Source organism: Schistocerca nitens, chromosome 7, assembly GCF_023898315.1.
Source record: "Schistocerca nitens isolate TAMUIC-IGC-003100 chromosome 7, iqSchNite1.1, whole genome shotgun sequence".
NCBI classification, from domain to species: domain Eukaryota; kingdom Metazoa; phylum Arthropoda; class Insecta; order Orthoptera; family Acrididae; genus Schistocerca; species Schistocerca nitens.
The window spans coordinates 270,023,191-270,040,253 of record NC_064620.1 but is presented as its reverse complement, the minus strand read 5'-3'; positions in this window follow the sequence as shown (position 1 = coordinate 270,040,253).

The window sequence follows — 17,063 nt, the reverse complement described above, 5'->3', positions numbered from 1 at the left end:
TCCTTTACCTAGCTCGCAGAGAGAGAGAGAGAGAGAGAGAGAGGGAGAGAGAGAGAGAGAGAGGAGACGTTTCAGAATATTCTTTTTATTTGCTAGCTCTTTGTGTCGTTGAAGTAAACTAGCGTTTCCTATTGGAAGACGTACGATGTGTGTGTGTGTGTGTGTGTGTGTGTGTGTGTGTGTGTGTCGGGGAGGGGGTGAGGAGCGTTTTCGGATGACAGAGAGAGGGGAGGAGTGGACTAGCACTCTGTCTTGCGAAAATTGAATGTTGGCTGAGGTGCAAGATGCGCCATACGTTTTATAAGTTAGTAGCTGTCTTTCTCACACACACTATTTAAGAAAACCTCCTAAGAGACCCACTTGTCCAGGAATCAATGGATATAAACTAAAAATGTAGTTTTTGCTTCCAAGTGCTGACCATTTCGTTAAAAAAGAAAGGACTTGTGCTTCATGTCTGACATTTACATCGTTGGGGCGTCCTCCCTTAAAAATACGTCAGTTCGCAGTACTTCAATAATACGCTGCCTTCTTCAAAGATATCCATTTATTTCCATATTCTAGCTCCAAGCGGAGTTGTTTAAGACTGTGCTCGTAAAATCAGTAGATAATAGGTCGCACACGCAATGTTATCACAAATCGGACGTTATTTTTCAAAAATGTGTCAGCTGTCAGACCTCAACAATAAGCTGCCGTCTTCAAAGATCTCCATTTGCTTACGTATTTTAGAGCGAATTAGACTTATTTAAGACGTGTTCGTAAAGTCAGTACATAATAGGTCGTACAGGCAATGTTACTACACACATGTTACTCAACAACAGAAGACACAGTATTGGTACTGTTAATTTATTGTTCATTTTTTATTTTATTTTTTTTACGTATATTCTGCACCGTTTATGATTGCCGGATGCTGGCATCTAATACATAACACCTGCGCTGTACCACAAAGTAATCTGTAAATCGTTGTTAACGCAAAAATCCGCACAGTACTTATCATGTACGCGTGCTAAATTGCAAATAACACGTATTGCTTAACTGTATTTCAGTACTAATCAACAGAAATCTGCCTTTCTCCGTAATTTTCCGTCGTTGGCGACATGTTACTGTTGACATCTGCGAATACAGCTTCTCTTGCCTGATTCACGCTGCGCAATATAATCACACCTTTAACTTCCGTTATTGAATTTAAATCACATTTTCTAGTCTCCTAATTGGCATCCAGCGAATGTTTCGCGACTCTTACTATATATTCTCCAATAATATGTACAACATAATATTATAAGCACCTCGTTCAAGAGAAGACAATGACTTCTAATGGATAATATTGGTCACATTACTATCACTAGTAAAATGAACCGAACGAGATTAATACTCTTCGTGTCCTATTTTAGCTGCCTTAACAGTGCTGGAATCCCTTCTCAGGTAACGCAGAAATTAAGCTCTCGGCTAGTTGATGAATGGGCTAGCATTATACTAAACGCTGCCTTAGCGTCCCTGGTAGATACTCTATTTTTGACTAAAGTGTTTTAAAGCGTAAGCGTGACCTACGAACGTTTCAGTAAAATATACAAAGCATTACCTTGCGCGGGCAGCGCTCTTATTGGTAACAGCCACAAAAGGCAAGGTCTGCATTGAAATCTTAGTCCATTGCTAAGTTTTACTCTGCCAGGAACTTATAACAGAGGGCTCACTCTGTGGTAAAAAGAAAGCATCATTCTGAAAGTACAGTTATTATCACTAGCACTAGGGGTAGAAACAAAACCAGCAATCAAAACCTCCTCGGTCTGTGCTTAAATGCTGAATAAAATTGTCAGCTATGCCATTCAGTCACGCAGGGTAGCCGCGCTGTCTTAGGCGCCTTGCCACGGTACGCGCGGCTCTCCCTGTCGGAGGTTTGGGAGTCGTCCCTCGCGCATGAGTGTGTGTGTAAGCCTAGGGAGACCTCACAGTTCGGTCCAATAGGACTGTCGACAGCCTTGTCAAATTGGGCAGAGGAACGGACAGAGATTCAGGGCACACACTTGCCGTTGGGGTGGTAAACTGCCATAAAACTGCCCTAAAAGGTCAGCAATGATAAACAGCATTAGGATGCAGAAGGCAATGAAAACCAATGCGTTAAACACGTGACGTACGGCCCGTGGGCGTCTGCGGTGGCCAAGCGGTTCTAGGCGCTTCAGTCCGGAACCACGCTGCTGCTACGGTCGCAGGTTCGAATCCTGCCTCGGGCATGGATGTGTGTGATGTCCTTAGGTTAGTTAGGTTTAAGTAGTTCTAAATCTAGGATACTGATGACCTCAGATGTTAAGTCCCACAGTGCTTAGAGCCATTTTAAAATTAAAAAAAAAAAATCGGTCCGTTGGGGTGGTAAACTGCCATAAAACTGCCCTAAAAGGTCAGCAATGATAAACAGCATTAGGATGCAGAAGGCAATGAAAACCAATGCGTTAAACACGTGACGTACGGCCCGTGGGCGTCTGCGGTGGCCAAGCGGTTCTAGGCGCTTCAGTCCGGAACCACGCTGCTGCTACGGTCGCAGGTTCGAATCCTGCCTCGGGCATGGATGTGTGTGATGTCCTTAGGTTAGTTAGGTTTAAGTAGTTCTAAATCTAGGATACTGATGACCTCAGATGTTAAGTCCCACAGTGCTTAGAGCCATTTTAAAATTAAAAAAAAAAAAAAAAAATCGGTCCGTAGTTGAAAAAGAATGAAATACAAAAATGTTCATTCAAATTCAGGAGTACAGAAATGCCAGTTATTTGGAATGGCGTAAATACGAAGTGCTTTGTACCCAAGCGGAAATGGCTGCACGATAAATGTGAAGAGATCCATCTGAACCAGCAGACGAATGTCGTCATCGAATTTAGTACACGCATTACTGTCCAACTAACGGTATGCTTTGTTCTGCAAATTCTAGCAACTGCTCCCGCTTGTTGGAACTTCCACATCCTTTTTTTTTTTTCAGCTTACGTATTTCACTTAGGACGCCCATCATTGGTGTTTAACAATCCTTTAGTTTGATGACAACCGGAGAAGGATCACTCACTTTCGTTTACAGTTGTTAGTGTTAGTACTTTCAATACTTGTTGGCGGCGATTATGGGGACATCGATCACGCAGCTTCCGCACAGCTGGCGTTTCCTGTCTGCTTCTGCCGGGCCGTGTGAGCGCGTGAAGCGTCGACTGGCCTTGCGGTGTCTCGTACACCTATCAGCTGTGTCCGGCTAATGGCTGCCTAATCGACACTCGTGGGCTACGTCTAACACGCAAGTCTGCAACGCGAAGCCTCACACTTAGTAAGCACAGGCGTCTGTCTATTATTGGCGTAGCTTTAGCAAAGTCAGACATGGCGTATCTTTGAATGGGTGACGAAATAAAATTAAATCTCTTCCCGAGATCAGAATTTACAGTTTCTTTCTGTCCACCAGTCGGAGAGGTCAGTTTACCTATAAAATCCGACCTGTGTTTCACAGAGATTGTCTCCCTCAGCTACAAGAAGTACTTGTAACGCTTCATTAAAAATTATATGTGACTCCTTAATCGTACCACACTTACACACCATATCTTAAATACCATAAAAGAGGAAGCGGTTGGTAGTCACAATTTATAATTAAGACAGTTTATTGACATTGCCCCTTTTAAAAAAAATGACAATTACAAATTGTGGACGAGCCACTAGATAAAACTTTGCAAATACAGTTAAACACAACTTACTCAGTCTCTAACAAACAATTCAAAAATAATTTCAAATTAAGGGTTACTGACAAACTTGAGAACTTCAAACTCCCATATAGAATTTCCCTCAAAATAGATATAATGAGAACAATTACAGGTAAAGGGTGACTTCATAACACTTGAACACTAGTGCCAAGCTAAGATGTCATTACATAACATGATAGAACCACTTAAATAAAAAACTACAACAGAAACACTGATCTTTAAAAAATAAATGTTCACGTGCTCAGACGAGTTAATAAAAAAATTACTAGAAAAAGCTGCACAAGGAACTCAGAAGATGCTATGCAGTTTTAAGGTTGAGCCAGTGGCCAGTCCCTAATATTTAAGAAAACAGGTTCATATAAAAACAAGTTACATACAATGTATGTATCTACCATCTTAGCCGGACGGTGTGGCGTAGCGGTTCTAGGCGCTTCAGTCTGGAACCGCGCGACCGCTGCGGTCGCAGGTTCGAATCCTGCCTCGGGCATGGATGTGTGTGATGTCCTTAGGTTAGTTAGGTTTAAGTAGTTCTAAGTTCTAGGGTACTGGTGACCTCAGATGTTAAGTCCCATAAGGCTCAGAGCCATTTGAACCATTTGAACCATCTACCAGAGTAACCCACCTTGACGGAAGGAAGATAAATACTAAACTTTAAACTTTGGAAGGCAATATGTGAACAACTTCGGAAGTGGATAGTTTCTTAAACACTGCCAGGCCTAGACCTCGGATGACATTTCACTCCCCTCCAAGGCGCTGGCACAATCAAAAGTTTCTGCGCGAATCACAAAGACATTCCAATAACTCTGAAACATAGAAACACCCAGAACAACCTTTGACTCATTTACACATGGACAACTGTATTAATAGAGTGCAGGCTTTAAAAAGGGCAACATAAAATTATTTCATTGCCATAGACACAAAGCACTAGTGAAACTTCTGCGAAAATTTTCAAATAACGGCCACCTATTAACTAGTCCAGTTGAACTCTTCCACATCGTCTTAAGTTTCAATTATGAAAGTCTCACCGTAATAATAAAGTTTAAAATCTCTGACTGCGTCGGTGAACAAACACAATCACTAAGACTTTAGCCATATCAGGTACACAGTACGAGGGAGCGGGTTCCACAGCTTCACTCTTCCCTTCAAATTTTGTTCCCAGCGAAGTCGCAGAACTTGTATCTCCAAGCTGTCCATGTCGGCAAAACGCCCACCCGATTTCACACCACAACATGTAACCGTCATCAAGCTCGTTCGGCAGCCGTTGACACTCGTCTCCCCGCGAATGTCACGAGATCTCCTGGGTTACCCGTGGAAGGCTAACAACCAACTCGCTTCGCCCGCCAACCCGGAAGATAACACACGCGAAATCAAAGACAATTTAGCTCAACCACAATCGATCTCAACGATACGTGAACAAAATAACACTGGCGGTAGCTCGCCACGGCTCAAAGAACTTTGAAAAATACAGTTCCTAATTACTTACGTTCTTATTTTAATATTGCAAGTGGAGCCAAACAAAAATGGCGGAGCCCATTGATAAAGTGAAGACTCGTTGGGTAGACTGTCCTCGGTCATGAAGGGGAACTACGCAGCAACAATCCATACTGAGCTAGTGGAAGTGTTCGGCAACAGTAGGCCTATACCATAATATGATAATGTAGTTAAGGGGCACAGACGCTTCCAGTGACGTCAGATGAGTCTACGTGACGAAGAACGAAATGGCGGCTCATCCCTCTGTGAAGAACTGGCAATCACAAGAATTGTGGAGGCCCTGGTCCGTAAAGACTGGTGTATCACAATCTAAGAGATAGTGGAAGAAGTGAATATCAGACATGGATCGTATTTCATCATGCAGCACGACATTCTGACAACGACAAAGGTCGCTGCCGTTGGGTTCTGCGGCTGCTCGCACCCATTCAAAAAGCCGCGGAGGCAGTAGCGTATATGTGGTAGCTGTATCCGACAAATCCATATGGCTTAGCTACCTAGTCCCTATGGACGGGTTTTCGATGTATCACTATGTCCCCGAGAAAAAGGAGCAAAGAAAGCAATGTCAACAAGTAAATCACCATCGCCGAAAAAAGGTGAAGACACAATAAAGATCGTGCAACGTAATGGTGAGCGTTTTTTTTTTTAGGCTACTGTCGTGTGGTGGTAATACATTACGCTCACAAGGGGTAAAGGCGCACACTGACGAACATTGTTGATCGAGTTACGGGAGTCTGTCAAGGCGAACAGTCCCGGAAAACTGTCCAGCGGGGTGTTTTTGTTGTACGTATAGGTTCTCCGCACGACAGTCATACAAGCTTCTTGTTTAGGATATCAAATTTTGTCTCATCGCCCCCTTATTGTCCTGAGATGAAATCGGTGATTTCCTCTTCTTTGACATATTGGCCGTTGGCTTCTGTCTCTGGTTCTTCGGCAGACATTTATTTGACGATTTTTCTAACGTTTCGCCAGCATAAGTGGCTGGCTTTATCATAGCTTCATCTTTCTTTGCTGACAATGGACTGGAGTCTAATCTTCGGCCGGAGATTATGTGTCCGTTCGTGCAGCACCGGAATCCAAGGTCTGTTTAGCTCTTCCTCTTTCTTAGTGAAGCTGTTGTCATGTCGGTGGCTTCCCTGAAGAAGCGGGCGTGATAGCTTCCCCATAGCAAAACGTCCATATAGGAGAAATTTATTATCTGGTTGGTCTCACATAGCGCAAATATGGCTCTGAGCACTATGGGACATCTGAAGTCATCATTTTCCTAGAACTTAGAACTACTTAAACCTAAATAAGCTAAGGACATCACACACATCCATTCCCGAGGCAGCATTCGAACCTGCGACCGTAGCAGTCGCGCCTAGAACCGCTCGGCCACTCCGACCGGCGTGCTGGGACAGTCACAATTTTCAGTTGTGAACAGGTGGTTGCTGTTCACCGTGGGTTGCACTAATTGTGAAAAACAAAGATTAAAACATTAAGTCTACGGAAAGGTCATTAGAGACAGATCACATGTTCGGATTGTGTGAAGAAGCGGAAGGGTTATCGGCCACCATTTGCCTTGAGCGATCTAGCGAAACCACAGAAATCCAAATCTGAATGGCTGGAAGGAGATGGAGATTTGAACTGCCGTTCTCCAGAATACGAATTCCGTGTCTTACACCTCGTTTTTGTGGACGAATTAAAGCCGAAGTAATGACAGCAATTTAAGACTGGCATAGGATGTAGTACAATTATAGTGACTATTTTTTAAACGCGTAGTGTCAACGTAAGGTCTTCAACGGTTCCCATATTGCATCTCATATACCTCGTAATTTTACAACCAACGGAATATTTTCCAGCGGAAGAAGTGCCACTATGCAACTTGTTTGTGAGGCAGATCACGAGGCGATGGGGTGCGCACATTCACAGCGTGGATAGGGTGCTTACGCAGAAGAGCAGAGTATGAACATTCATAATGCCCCCCCCCCCCCCTCCCATCCCGCAATATTGGAACGGTGACCTTCTCATACAGGTGGAACGAGTGTGTGTTCATTACTCTCACTGCAAACGGCCATCATCAATATGGACGTTCAGCTGTAGTTGTATCACGAAAAAAGACAATAACTCACTGATTTGGTAGAGGTAGCTACTTCACACAGATTTAATCTCAGCTGGTTCAGTAACGGTGGCACCATACATTTTCTAGTCACATTAATGTTCAAATGGTTCTGAGCACTATTGGACTTAATATCTGAGGTCATCAGTACCCTAGAACTTAGAACTACTTAAACCTAACTAACCTAAGGACATCACATACATCCATGCCCGAGGCAGGATTCGAACCTGCGACCGTAGCAGTCGCGCTGTTCCGGACTGAAGTGTGTAGAACCGCTCCGTCACCGCGGCCGGCCACATTAAGGTGACCACCTGTCAAAAGCCTGAGTAGCCACCATTTAAAATGCTGAACGCTGCGACACGTGAAGCGTTAGATTCTTGCAGGTACCGAGAGCAATGTAGAGCCATGCTAACTCCAATGTTGTGGGCAGTTGCGCTAGATTCCTCGGTCGAGATTGCATACCACAAACAGCCCGATGAAGTTGGTGTCACAGATTCTCGATTGGATTTTAATCCAGGGAGACTGATGGACATGGCAGTACGGTAAACTCCACCTGGTGCTCTTCGAATCACACACGTATACTGCGGGCTATGCTAAGCATTGCAATGTCCTGCTCAGAGAGGCTTAGTGCCGAGGAAAAACAAACTGCATGTAGGTATGGACATGGTCCACAAGGCTAGATGCATACTTATGTTGATCCGTTGTCTCTTTCAGAATGAGGAGATAACGCAGGGTATGCCTCAAAAACATTCCCCGTACCAGAGTACTGCCTCCTCCGGCCTGAACCCTTCAGACGATTGTTATAGGGTGTTTGCTTTCAGTCCGATGGAGGATAAAACGCGACTGATCTGAAAAGGCCACGTGCTTCAATCAGTGGACGTCTAATTGTGGTATAGGCATGAAAATTCAGCCTTCGTCGTCGATGAACAGCAGTCAGCACGGGTGCGTGAATCAGGTGCCCGAGCCGGCCGGGGTGGCCTAGCGGTTCTAGGCGCTACAGTCTGGAACCGCGCGACCGCTACGGTCGCAGATTCGAATCCTGCCTCGGGCATGGGTGTGTGTGATGTCCTTAGGTTAGTTAGGTTTAAGCAGTTCTAAGTTCTAGGGGACTGATGACCTCAGAAGTTAAGTCCCATAGTGCTCAGAGCCATTTTTCAGGTGCCCGATGCGGAGGCCGATACGCAGCAACGTTCCTCTGGACGGTAGTTGAGAAGACACTCTTGGTAGCCCCTTGATTCATCCAGGCGCCCAGTTGCTCAACAGTTCCACGTTCATTCGCTCTTATACCTCTGTCCCTGTCATCTACAGGCCGCGGTGCACCACAGTTGCCTTCGTGACGATTTTGGATAACTCCATTTTGCCATGCAAAGTGTACTTTAACCACGACGACATGCGAACAGTTTACAAACTTAGGTGTTTCGGAAATGCTTCCACCCTTGTCCCGAAGGCCAATGATCATGCCCATTTGCACATCAGTTAAATCGTTCCGGTTCCGCATTGCGACAACGACTGCACTGTTTTTCGCGTCCGCCACGTTTTATGTACCCTCCACTGCTAGTGCTGCCACCTGCCGTCTGCGACCGCTTACTGCACGTTGCCGTCGAACATAGGCGGCGGTCACATTAATGTGACTAGACCGTAATGTGACTAGACAGCTGTATATTTTATCGCTGTCATTATCGGTCTATAAGCGTGTGGAGTTTGATGAAGACGAAATCGTCTCTTCAGTTCTCTGATGGTAGCACAATACACTTCAGAGATGATCGTTGCGCCGTGAGGAAGGACATCAAACAGAATAACCCATTCAGAGTCCCAGAAGGACCTTGGCCTTGACTTTACCGGCTGAATGTGCGGCGTTGAACTTTTTATTCGGAGGCGTCACTCTATGTATTACCGTTTCGTCCCAGGTTCGAAGTGATGAAGTTATGTCTCATTGCCTGTGATGATGTTCAACAAATAATTGTCACGATTAGGAAGAATTCCGCGCAGAATATCTTCATTGTTCTTTATGGTCTTCCGTTAGGAGGCGAAAAACCCAGTGGGTACACACATTACCCCAACCAGCGGACGAGTGTGTCGGCACTTGCAAAAAAGACGTCCAGTTGAGCAGCGAGGTGTTTGATTGTGATCCGTCGATCACCTCCAACATTGCAAGAGTCAATCTGTATGTGGCTGGCTGGCATGCGGGAGAGCAGGCAGTTTAGATGTAGGTAGGCTGTTTAGGTTTTTATGTTGGTAACGCCACGCAGAGCTCTGCATGGAAATCACTGACTGTGCTGTGTGCAGTCTGTGGCTGGTTAGCACTGTTGGAATATTCGCTATTGTAGTGTTGGGCAGTTGGATGTGAACAGCGCGTAGCGTTGCGCAGTTGGAGGTGAGCCGCCAGCAGTGGTGGATGTGAAGAGAGAGTTTTGAGAGCGGACGATCTCGACGTGTATCCTCCATCAGAGACAGTAAATTTGTAAGACTGGTTGTCGTGAACTGATATATATCAGTTCACGACATCCAGTCTTATATATATATATATATATATATATATATATATATATATATATATATATATATATATATATAATGACGTTTGAACACTATTAAGGTAAATACATTGTTTGTTCTCTATTAAAAACTTTGATTTGCTAACTATGCCTATCAGTAGTTAGTGACTTCAGTAGTTACAGTAGTTCGAATCTTTTACTTAGCTGGCAGTATTGGCGCTCGCTGTATTGCAGTAGTTCGAGTAACGAAGATTTTTGTGAGGTATGTGATTCATGAAAGGTGTAGGTTATTGTTAGTCAGGGCCATTCTTTTATAGGGATTATTGAAAGTCAGATTGCGTTGCGCTAAAAAGATTGTGTGCCAGCTTAGTGATGATCAGAATAAGTAAAGAGAGAAATGTCTGAGTACGTTCTGTTTTGCTCAGCTGTTTGAAAATAAAATAACGTAAGGGGTTTATCAGCACAATCATTTTTAAATTTTTCAAAGGGGAGGTTTCATATGGCGAAATTTTTCCAAGGGCAGGTTTCATATTGGACAGGTTTGCGAGATGATGACACACATCTCGCCCAACTACTCGCCATGCTTTTGTTCACTGCTAGCTCACCGCAGACATTCTGAAAATATCTATGAATATCTGCGATGTTGGCGTTCCCCACCAAAAGGAACTACAGACGCCATTTTTAAGACCACGTATAAAGCTGCCACGTGCTGGATCTTCATAGAACTAGAGGAACTAAAGCGCCAATATTCCACAATCTCCCACATAAATTCCGCAGTTTTTGATCCGAAACTGACCGACAAAAAAATATGTAGCGTTACTTACTAAACACCTCTCGTAGACGTTTGAACATCGGCATTATATGTACAATAATCGATTTTTTTTGTCTATCTATCGTTGCTATATCTATATCCAGGCAGTGACATAATAACACAAAAATATGATAGTGGTATGCAGCACTTAATTCGGTGCGCTTGGGCGCACAGGAAGTGGAGTCCAGAAGTCGCGTGGAGTGATGCACGGGCCGCGGCGGTGCCAAGGAGCGCAGATGCGGCGCCGGGGGCGTGGCCGGCCCCAGAGGAGTGTGCAGTTTGTCAGTGCCCGTGATTCAGCGGCGCGCCGCCGTAAACACTTGTCCCGCCCTGGAATACGCCGACAGCTCCACTAATTACCTCCAGCGAGGGTCCGGGCGCGGCATCTTGCGAAAATAAACACGCCGAGTGCGAAGCGAGCAGCGTGCCCAGCTGTGGCACCGCTAGCCGGCCCAGAGGCACACAGTTACGACTCTGATGACCCGGAAGGCAAATCTCGACACGCCGAGGTGGCGCAGCAGGCTGCGGTGGCCGTGCGGTTCTGGCGCTGCAGTCCGGAACTGCGGGACTGCTACGGTCGCAGGTTCGAATCCTGCCTCGGGCATGGGTGTGTGTGATGTCTTTAGGTTAGTTAGGTTTACGTGGTTCTAAGTTCTAGGGGACTTATGATCTAAGATGTTGAGTCCCATAGTGCTCAGAGCTGTTTGAACCATTTTTTTGAGGTGGCGCAAATATTCCACAATCTCCCACATAAATTCCAAAGTTTTTCAACCGAATCCGACCGTGATGACCGTAAAGATCCATGAAGGTCTTCTGCACGGAATTCTTGCTAATCGTGACAATTATTTGTTGAACACCGTCACAGCCGATGAAACGTAACTTCATCACTTCGAACCTGGGACGAAACGGTAATGCATGGAGTCACGCCTCCGAAGAAAAAGTTCAAAGCCGCACATTCAGCCAGTAAAATCAAGGCTACGGTTTTCTGGGGCTCTGAAGGGGTTATTCTGTTTGATGTCCTTCCTCACGGCACAACGAACAACTCAGAAGTGTATTGTGCTACCGTCAGAGAATTCAAGAGACGACTTCTGAGCGTTCGTCACCACAAAAATGGAAAACGAACTTCTCCATCTCCATGACAACACAGCGCAAGGCGTCACCCAAGTCTGCGAACCCGAGAGAAGCTCACAGAACGTCATTAAACTGTTCTTCCTCATCCACCCTACAGCCTGGATCTCGCACCTTCCGACTTCCATCAGTTTGGCAATGAATGCACGCCGCAAGAAGCAGCATGTGGATGATGGGCAGGTTATTGATGCAGTAAATGAAACGATACCATGCGGGCATACAGGCCCTCCTAGTAACGTGACGTAAAGTCGTTGCGTTCAACGGAAATTATATGCAAAAATATCGTTTCGTAGCAAAAAGGGTTGGAAGTAGTATGGTGTATTGGAATTCTGAATAAAACTTGCTTACAATACAAAAAAAAGGTATTGCATTATTTGCTGAATGCCTCTCATACATCTGTAATCCTACAACTTCTGGTGTCTGATGGGATGAACCGTGTGTACATGATCACTCCCCAACATTTCTGTTCCAGGCGCGAATGCTTGCATTAGCTGGACATGGTCATTTCACTTGATATGTTGTTGTTGTTGTCTTCAGTCCTGAGAGTGGTTTGATGCAGCTCTCCATGCTACTTTATCTTGTGCAAGCTTCTTCATCTCCCAGTACTTACTGCAACCTACATCCTTCTGAATCTGCTTAGTGTATTCATTTCTTGGTCTCCCTCTACGATGTTTACCCTCCGCGCTGCCCTCCAATACTAAATTGGTGATCCCTTGATGCCTCAGAACAGGTCCTACCAACCGGTCCCCTCTTCTTGTCAGTTTGTGCCACAAACTCCTCCCCAATTCTATTCAATACCTCCTCATTAGTTACGTGATCTACCCATCTAATCTACAGCATTCTTCTGTAGCATCACATTTCGAAAGCTTCTATTCTCTTCTTGTCCAAACTATTTATCGTCCATGTTTCACTTCCATACATGGCTACATTCCATACAAACACTTTCATAAACGACTTCCTGACACTTAAATCTATACTCGATGTTAACAAATTTCTCTTCTTCACAAACGCTTTCCTTGCCATTGCCAGTCTACATTTTATATCCTCTCTACTTCGACCATCACCAGTTATTTTGCTCGCCAAATAGCAAAACTCCTTTACTACTTAAAGGTCTCATTTCCTAATCTAATTCCCTCAGCATCACACGACTTAATTCGACTACATTCCATTATCCTCGTTTTTGCTTTTGTTGATGTTCATTCTATATCGTCCTTTCAAGACACTCTCCATTCCGTTCAGCTGCTCTTGTAGGTCGTTTACTGTCTCTGACAGAATTACAGTGTCATCGGCGAACCTCAAAGTTTTTATTTCTTTTCCATTGATTTTAATTCCTACTCCGAATTTTTCTTTTGTTTCCTTTACTGCTTGCTCAATATACAGATTGAATGACATCGGGGACAGGCTACAACCCTGTCTCACTCCCTTCCCAACCACTGCTTCCCTTTCATGTCCCTCGACTCTTATATCTGCCATCTGGTTTCTGTACAAATTGTAAATAGCCTTTCACTCCCTGTATTTTACCCCTGCCACCATCAGAATTTGAAAGAGAATATTCCAGTCAACATTGTCAAAAGCTTTCTCTAAGTCCACAAATGCTAGACATGTTTGCCTTCCCTTAATCTATTTTCTAAGATAAGTCGTAGGGTCAGTATTGCGTCACGTGTTCCAACATTTCTGCGGAATCCAAACTGATCTTCTCCGAGGTCGGCTTCTACCAGTTTTTCCATTCGTCTGTAAAGAATTTCCGTTAGTATTTTGCAGCTGTGACTTACTAAACTGCTAGTTCGGTAATTTTCACATCTGTCAACACCTGCTTTCTTTGGGATTGGAATTATTATATTCTTCTCGAAGTCTGAGGGTATTTCGCCTGTCTCATACCTCTTGCTCACCAGATTGTAGAGTTTTGTCAGGACTGGCTCTCCCAAGGCCGTCAGTATTTCCAATGCAATGTTATCTACTCCCGGGGCCTTGTTTCGACTCAGGTCTTTCAGTGCTCTGTCAAACTCTTCACGCAGTATCAACTCTCCCATTTCATCTTCATCTACCTCCTCTTCCATTTCGATAATATTGTCCTCAAGTACATCGCCCTTGTATAGACCCTCTATATACTACTTCCACCTTTCTGCTTTCCCTTCTTTGCTTAGAACTGGGTTTCTATCTGAGCTCTTGATATTCATACAAGTGTCTCTCTTTCCTGCAAAGGTCTCTTTAATTTTCCTGTAGGTAGTATCTATCTTACCCCTAGTGAGATAAGCCTCTACATCCTTACATTTGTCCTCTAGCCATCCCTGCTTAGCCATTTTGCACTTCCTGTCGATCTCATTTTTGAGACGTTTGTATTCCCTTTTGCCTGCTTCATTTACTGCATTTTTATATTTTCTCCTTTCACCAATTAAATTCAATATTTCTTCTATTACCCAACGATTTCTACTAGCCCTCGTCTTTTTACCTACTTGATCGCCTGCTACCTTCACTACTTCATCCCTCAGAACTATTCATTCTTCTTCTACAGTATTTCTTTCCCCCATTCCTGTCAATTGTTCCTTTATGCTCTCCCTGAAACTCTGTACAACCACTGGTTTAGTCAGTTTATCCAGGTCCCATCTCCTTAAATTCCTACCTTTTTGCAGTTTCTTCAGTTTTAATCTATAGTTCATAACCAATAGATTGTGATCAGAGACCACATCTGCCCCTGGAAATGTCTTACAATTTAAAACCTGGTTCCTAAATCTCTGTCTTACCATTATATAATCTATCTGATACCTTCTAGTATCGCCAGGATTCTTCCATGTATACAACTTTCTTTTATGATTCTTGAACCAAGTGTTAGCTATGATTAAGTTATGCTCTGTGCAAAATTCTACCAGACGGCTTCCTCTTTCATTTCTCTCCCCCAATCCATATTCACCCACTATGTTTCCTTCTCTCCCTTTTCCTACTCTCGAATTCCAGTCACCCATGACTATTAAATTTCCGTCTCCCTTCACTTAATATACAAGGTGAAAAGCATTTAAACCGACAAAGTCTGGGAGGTTGTAGGGGACACCAAAAAAAATATTTTTCCCTAATGTCATTTTTTCCTATGAGGATTATTTAAATCAGTGGAGGTCATATTACACTCTTCACTTGTTAGAGGCCGTATTACGGTTGTTAGAGGACGTATTACGCTCTTCAGTTGTAAGCAACTGCTGTCCACCAGGGTATTAGTGCATTGTCTCTGTTTACTAATGGATCGATACACCTGGAGTGAGTACGCTGACATGGTAGGTGAGTACTACGTACCACACCACAACGGAGGGACTGTAAAGCGGGTTTATCAACAACAATATCCTAATCGCCGTGTCCCGCATCATACGACCTTTGCTGCTGTGTACCAACGTCTGCGTGAGACCGGGTCATTTAACAGATTACCTAGATAGGGACGCCGTCGCACAGCAAGAACGCTGCAATTTGAGGAAGTTGCTGGAAGACGTCCCGGTCCCTACAAGACAACACATTTGGTTCCAATATGACGGGGCGCCGGCACATTTCAGTCGTCGTATGCGTCGATTCCTGGACCGACGGTTCCCAGAAACGTGGATTGGCAGAGGTCGTCCTGTATCATGACCTGCTCCACCCCCAGATATGTCCCCTCTGGACTTTTTTGTGTGGGGAGAGATGCGCAGCCTTGTTTAGGCAAATCCTGCTGCATCAGAAGAAGATCTGGTTGCCCGGATAGTAGCAGCAGCAGGAACAATTCAGGATACTCTTGGGGTTTTTGCCCGTGTCAGACAGAACATGATCCGACGGTTTAACCTTTGTTTACTTGTCAATGGAGGCATTTTTGAAAATCTACTGTAACTGAAATTAAGTTGTGTAAATGCGTTGTCTCTTGGTCATAAAAAATGGAAAAGTGTTTGTTGGTTTAATTAATTTGCCACCAGATATAAGTTCCTCTACCGGTTTAAATACTCCTCATAGGAAAAAATGACATTAGGGAAAATATTAGCCGGCCGAAGTGGCCGCGCGGTTCTGGCGCTGCAGTCTGGAACTGCGAGACCGCTACGGTCGCAGGTTCGAATCCTGCCTCGGGCATGGATGTGTGTGATGTCCTTAGGTTAGTTAGGTTTAACTAGTTCTAAGTTCTAGGGGACTAATGACCTCAGCAGTTGAGTCCCATAGTTCTCAGAGCCATTTGAGCCATTTTTGAAAATATTTGTTTTGATGTCCCCTACAACCTACCAGAGTTTGTCGGTTTAAATACTTTTCACCCTGTATATAGCTACAAGCAGTGTAATGGGTGACTTTATTTTTAGGAATGTACGTTCTCGGAATATTAACAGTATACCCGTGACGCCCAGAGTGTGAAGAAAAGTTTGGAAGCACTGCAAGAACTGCGTGCTTGAATATAAATGCAGATGCTAGCCAAGGCTGCAGGTTGCACTGTTCTATCTGACCACGAACGACATTCGTGCAACTTCCTCAATACGCTGCAAGTGTAAGTCGTGGTGAGAACAGTGTTCTGTGTAGTTGTGAGTGCTGTATGTAGGAGCTCAGAACATTCTAATGTGGGCAAATTGTTAGAGCTCGTGTAGTGGTTGCTTCCCATAACTAAAGTGTGGTTTTTTCCGAAGATCGGAGCACCACTCCAAGCTCAGCAACGCACGTCGATACCAGAGACAATAGCGATGCCTCGTTGCAATCCGCAGTGATGAATGGGAGAGGCTGAAGAAGACACGCCCTCTCTCTCAGCACAGCAGTGCACTTCCATGGAGGTCAGTGCAGAGCTGAGCGTGGACGCGCTCTCCCCAGTTTGTGACATCTACTGTAGCTCTCTGCAACATCGGGTAGGATTAAAGAGCTATTCAAGTCTCAAACGTAAATGTACTTTTGTTAATGCTGAATGTTATACGTTAAGAAAGCAGTTAATTAATGAATGCGTCAAGCGACTCTGTAATAGTCAATGATAATTGTAAATCTCCAAGCGCTCCTCTGGATAAGGGTTGTATCAAGTGCATCCCTTTATGATTCATGTAATGAATTGAACTAATATTTCACATGTTGCAGTTCCAATAAAACATCTCCTAGAGCAATCAAAGAAGTCACAGTTATGTCCAGACGATTGTAGTTTCGACTGGTTATAACACACGGTTCATCAGGTGTTTCTCTTCCAAGAGGCACGGTACCGAATGCTTACACAGCATACAGGGAAAGTGGAAAAACATCATCCGCTATGTCAGAACGCAGATGAAAGTGTATTTTGAGTCATCGCGACGGATGGTCATTTAAAAGGATTGAGACAAAAAATAAGAAGACGGCAGCTGCAAAAGTCGCTGAGGGACTGAATGTCG